We start from the raw sequence: 6,173 nt of genomic DNA on the forward strand, positions 1-6,173 counted from the left end.
TTCCCCTTACTCCTTCTCCTGGGACCCCAGCAGGGGCTCTGGCTGGCTCGCCTATGCTGCCCGGTGCTGTGTCGCTTTGTGGTGCTTCCCCATGATCTCTTTGAACTGCCTTCTATTCACCTTTCCACCTCTACTGAAATCTGGTTTGTTTCATTCTGGTGACTGGGATTTGGTTTCTATGGACTTTTCTGGATTCAGAGCAGGGATTTGACTGACCTAACCCTATCACCCATTCATTAGCAATAATGTTTCATGGCAGCATTGTAGGGTTGTCTGATATTTTTGAACATTTAATCCATGCTATGTGATTTTGAGGGATGAGGAGGTTTCATAAATGCAGATGAAAAAATAAATATAATTAAGAAGATAACTCAGGCCAGTGTCCCAGGGACTGTTTTACACGGGCTCATAATGAATGCTATGCTCAGTGCAGCAGTACCACAGAGCAAAATAAATTCTTGGAGTTGGTTGGTTCCTGCCTGCAATGCATTTTCTTGTTCCAAACAAATATATTTGTCAATACAACCCAATTAGGAAGGCTGAGCTAATCCACCCATCAACTATGCAGAGAAGACAAGCGTGCTGCTCACACGTCCTGAGCACACTGGGGCCAATCAGTTAGGGCCAGGCACTCTCCACTCTAGCTCTCCTGGGGAAGGGCCTGTGCTCGCCACCGTGGCCATGCAGGTTCTCACTGGATTTGGGCAGATGGTAAAGGAATTGTGGAGCCAGAAAATGGTGAGCCATTCCATTTATTAGAGTTTTGTAATAGCGGATGAGCAAACAGGCAGGGAAGACCATTTCCCTGTTTCTCTTCAAACTCTTCCGGACTCACAGCCATTCACCAGCCTCAGCAGGGCTCAGCGAAACAGGTCAGGCTGGAATCCCTGGCTTCCAATCCCCTCAGCGAGCTCTCTCTTTCTCTCTCTCCACTCTCTAGCAAAACAAGCTGGGGAAAAAACCCTTCTCCAGCAAACAATAGCAAACAATTGCCCCTCCCAGGCAGGAAGGCAGTCTGCATTTGCAATGTGCCGCCCTGAGGGCACGCCCCGCAGCCTTGCGTGGACTGTACACACACGGAGCTGCCCCAGTACAAGCATGCAAATCTTAAAAAAAAACCCACATTGTTTACCCAACATTCCACCCCTTTTGCTCACTTCACAATCTACTCCACAGGTATCCATCCCTGTGTGAGGAATGAGGTTACATTATATAAACAAACTATAGCAACAGCACAAGTTATACAATTTCAACAATTATAAAGGTGCCATTCTCAATGTCTACCTGAGCACTTTGCCCAAGGTGCTAACTGGAGGCCCATCTCTAGCCCTCTACTCCAAGGTAGGTGAGAGGGCCTCAGGGTTGTGGCCATGGAAACCTTAAAGTGTCTGGTGCATATCTGCATCTGAATGGGACCAGCTGCATCCGCAGGAGGGCCTCCTCTGGAGCTAGCCCCCACCAGGGTCTCTCATACTGTCCAAAAGTGGCATGTCCATCCAACAAGGGAGCCAGTGTCTCCCTCTGGTCACAGTGCAAGAGTCAGTCCCAGCTGTCTGTGCAAATCACCAAGGTAAAGGTCCATTACAGGCAAATAGGTTCACATGGGGCCTCAGGCCTCCCCTGTCATCCCTGTAGTCATGGCCGCTCTGAAGACGCTGCCCCAGGAGGAGCACATGGCACCAGTGGCCAATCTCTCCAGCTCTGCTCCAGAGAGCATGCTGCCATCTACTCCTATGTTCCACAATCACAGCAAGCCTACCAGGGCTCAGTAGGTGGTGCTCTTTGCTGCTGGGTTTCTACCTTCTGAACGACCCCTGGCCAAACTCTGAGTGTGCGGACGGCAGCTTCAGCCCGAACCTCCTCATCCTCAGAAGAGAAACTGGAAACGCCTGCTCCTGCTGACTCAGAGCCACTCGGCCAGCACAGCTCCATCTTCAGCTTCTGTGCTGCCGGCTCTCGGCCTGAAGCTGAACCTGAAGTTGTTCTTCCAACAACTGCCACTGCCAATGTTCAACTTCCAGGGCAAACTGCTACTCATGAACTCATTTGGCCTCTGTAAGGTTGGTGGATGGGGGCATGGTCACGTAGGGACTCAGACCCGCCCACTTTGGCTAGGACCACCCACAATCAAGCCCGCCAAAGGAAGCTTCCCAGGAACCATTTGGAAAGAAGTGATCGTCTGCCAGCCAGTGAAATTTCACCACGTCATAGTAGCTCCACCTCCCTAGAGGGATCCTTTAAATATCTGCCACACGGTTTAATCTTTGCAACTTCCCTAGCCTCCATTTTCTCAATCTTTTTTTCCTTGGGGCCAGGGAACCTTGCCGGGTGGGATGTGCGCTCTGTACTCAATAAAGCCGTTTATTATTCCACACTTTGCGACTCCGAGCCCTGTTCCTTCCTTCTCGGCGGGGAAAAATACCTTACAGCCTCCTTCTTCAGAGACCTTTCCAGTTTCAGGCACTGTACTTGCAGTTCTGGGATCTGTAGTTTCTTTCTCTTGTGACCATTTCAGCTCACACTGTTGGTGCTGCTGGCTCTGCTCATCCTAGAGCTTTTGACCTTGGTGTCCTCTTACAGGGCTGTAAAAAACAGCCAGCCCACGGTCCCCAAAAGAAGTGCCATGGGGAACCATACACTGGGGAGCAACAACGAGTCCTCTGCTCCACGCTTCAAGTTGTCTGTGGCTCCATGTCGATCTGATCCGAATCCTGGGGGCTATGCCAGCTGTGAGGCCAGTGGCTGTTGCTGTGGCTGTGCAGATGCAGGTTCCCACTGGATTCAGGGAGACGGTAAAAGAACTATGGAGCCAAAATATGGTGGGCCATTCTGTTTATCAGAGTCTCGTAGTGGCAGATGAGCCAACAAGCAGGAAAGACCACTTCCCTTTGTCTCAGCACCCACCAACCTCAGTGGGGCTCTCAAACCCTCAGCTTTCTCTCTCTCTCTCTCTCTCTCTCTCTCTCCTTTTTCTTCTCTCTCTCTACTCTTTCTGCACTCACTAGCCAAAATAGGCTGTGGGGGAAAAAACCCCTTCTCCAGCAAACTATAGCAAACAATTGCCCCTTCCAACAGCTGCAGGCAGTCCACAATTTGCAATCTGCGTCCTGAGGGCAAGTGTCCGCAGCCTTCCACACACTACACATGCGGTGCTGCCCCAATACAAGCGAGCAAACCTAAAAACACCACTTGTTTACCCAACACCTGGTTACTGGGAAAGTGCAACCTTCTTTTATCCTTCTCCACTTTACTCATAACCAGGAGTCCCCAAACTTTTTACACAGGGGGCCAGGTCACTGTTCCTTAGATCGTTGGAGGGCCGGACTGTAAAGAAAACTATAACAAATCCCTATGCACACTGCACATATCTTATTTTAAAGTAAAAAAACAAAACGGGAACAAATACAATATTTAAAATAAAGAGCAAGTAAATTTAAATCAACAAACTGACCAGTATTTCAATGGGAACTATGGGCCTGCTTTTGGCTAATGAGATGGTCAATGTCCGGTTTCATATTTGTCACAGCTAGCCATAACAAGTGATATGACGCGCTTCCGGAGCTGTGATGCATGTGTCCCACGTCACCAGAAGTAGTACTGTACGTGAGCTACGCTGTGCTTTGCGGCACTACCACATGCAGTACTCCAGAAGCACAGGGTGCGGATGCATCCTGTGCTCCTCTCACTGACCACCAATGAAAGAGGTGATCCTTCTAGAAGTGCGATGAGGGCCGGATAAATGGCCTTGGGGCTGCATGCGGCCCGCGGGCTGTAGTTTGGGGACCCCTGCTCATAACCCTTGAGGCAGCCCCCCAACTCTTCAATTTTTAGTTTAGTTTGCTTTCTTTTTTGTGTCAGTGGCTAGAAGGAACAGCTGACATACACAGTTTTTAGAATCAGGGCCTGCCATCACCCATGCGGGAAAGATGCACTTTACGCCCTGACTGGCATAGCCGGTCTTCCCACCCTGGGATCCCTGCTGGAGGAATCCAAAGCTCCACTGCCTGCCCCAGATTCATGAGCATCCACATCCGCTATGCAAACAGCAGGTCTGCCACCCCTTTCTCCAGCGTCGCTGCCTCCTCGAGGGTGTAAGGCAGGCACTCTGGCTTACCAAAGGCAAGTTAACAAGGCCTTTCCGGGAAAGCGCTTAGCCTTCCTGAAGACCCAGGGAACCACACAGAGTACCAAGATGAACGTGTTCTGAACATGATCTCTCCTGGCTGTTTCTGGCACTCTACCAAAGACATCTCCAAGAGACGGACCTCCTGCCCAATCACTGTGGACAGTGACACAGCTGTGTAAATCCCAGATTTTAAAGTATCTTTCTCTGTCCTGGCAGATCTGTGCCCCAAACTGTAGGTTATTCCCCATGTGGAACTAAGAGTCTATTCTTCAGGTCCAGCGTTCTAGTGGAGCCCCGCTGAATGCCAAGGATTCTCTGTCCCCTAACCCCATTGCCCATGGAGAGGAAATTGAAGCTATTAAGAATCAGATTCTTGAGACCTTCTATCCCATGTATCCCACAAGAGGCCTTTAGGAGTGCAATATTTGTGACGAGAAAGGTGGCACAGGGTTCCAGGAGGCTGCCCTGCCCCTCTCCCCACACTCTGTATTTGCTGGAGCAGCCAGTTCTCGATCACTGTGCTCTCAACCACTTCAGCTGAGGGCCAAGATGGCCCTTTCTGCCTTTGGCAGTGCCCTGGCTCAGGCCTGGCTTCTCTGTGGGACTGACACAAAGGGTTTGGGGCAGCTGGTCAGTGCCGAGCATGGGCCTGGTGGACGTGTCTTCCAGGTCCTGGCATTACAGCTGACACCACAGGCCTGGTCGCTAGTGAGGGCGACAAAACCTGGTCGGGGTAGGCTCAGACCAGCTCCTCCCTCAGCACTTTCGGTATCTTCCAGTGATTAAAAAGAAGGCGGTTGTGGAGCCTTTTGGGCTGACTAGTTTCCAGCAGAGATGTTCAGGAAGTTTCTGGCTCTGTATTTGCATGGAGCTGTGTGAGCCAAGGACCATTCTGAAGGCTGAAGCCCCCCATCCCTCCCCTGCTGGAGACCCTGCATCCTGGGCCGCGCCTGGGGCCTGCCAGCAGTCGGCACATGCTGACTGCTCTTTGGCCCAGTGGTCCTGCTGACAATAAAGAGTGCTTCCAGGACAGAAAAAAAAAAAAAAAAAGAAAAGAAAAGAAATAAAAAAAGAATGAGGGCCAGCTAAAATGAAACTAATACTTAGTTTTTATAATAGCTACAATTTATTGCATTAATGCTTGGGATAGACATTGTTAGTTTCATTTAATAGTTAAGGAAACTGAGGCTCAGAAAGGCCAAGTGGGTTACCTAAGGCCACACAGCTACTGTGTGGCTGAGCTGAAATTCAAACTCTGGTCTTTCTGAGGCAGAGCTTGTATTAGGACTATTGATATTAAGAGATATAGAACCCAGCTCAACTTGGCTTTAGACAAAAAGAAAATTAAATGGCCTTTGTGAATTGACAGCCCAGAAGTAGGCTTAATCTAGTCATTCCAGTGATGTCCCCAGGAACCTGGTTTCTCTCTGCTCTGCCTGTGTCATTTTTTGTCTCCAAGCCACCCAGTTTACAGTTCACTGCTTGGGGCCCTCCCCTTGCAGAAGGAAACAGCTGCAACAGCTACATCCTTTAAATCCCCAAGCCACATCTGCCCGGGGATGAAAGAACACCTCTCTGGAGGGTTCCATGGAAGAGACAGAAATGTCTGCTCTCAGCCTTGTGGTATCCCATTTACTTGGCTTGTGTTTGGTTCCCATGGTTAACCCATCACACTCAGCAGAGGGACGGCACATGCTGCCTGCCTGAGGCTGGGGCTAGGGTGCTGTCACTTTCACACAGTGTGTGGCTGAGCAGGGCAAGGGGCTTCGACCTAGTACAAATCTGGAGGCTGTGATCAGAGTAGAGGAAACGGCCTAAACAGTTAACCGGTTGGCCTGGCATAAGCACTAACCAACTGGAACCGATGCTGGTCACAAAGACTCATTAACCATTTGCTATTCAAAATGGACTTCCAGAACAGCGGCACTGGCAGCCTAGCTGGGTGACATCAGCACCGAGTGACACCACAGCCCTCACAAACTGTGGAGGGGATGAGAGAAATCGCTTGAGTAGCATGTCTGGCATGTGGTAGGTGGGAAATCAACAT

The 6,173-nt window shown here is 50.1% G+C and overlaps 1 pseudogene; it reads left to right on the forward strand.

The window, feature by feature from the left end:
* Positions 1–1,601: 1,601 nt before the first annotated feature.
* On the forward strand, positions 1,602–5,005 carry LOC136314019 (large ribosomal subunit protein mL37-like; annotated as a pseudogene).
* The last annotated feature ends 1,168 nt before the right edge of the window (positions 5,006–6,173 follow it).

The sequence above is a fragment of the Saccopteryx bilineata genome, chromosome 10 (genome assembly GCF_036850765.1).
Source record: "Saccopteryx bilineata isolate mSacBil1 chromosome 10, mSacBil1_pri_phased_curated, whole genome shotgun sequence".
NCBI lineage: Eukaryota > Metazoa > Chordata > Mammalia > Chiroptera > Emballonuridae > Saccopteryx > Saccopteryx bilineata.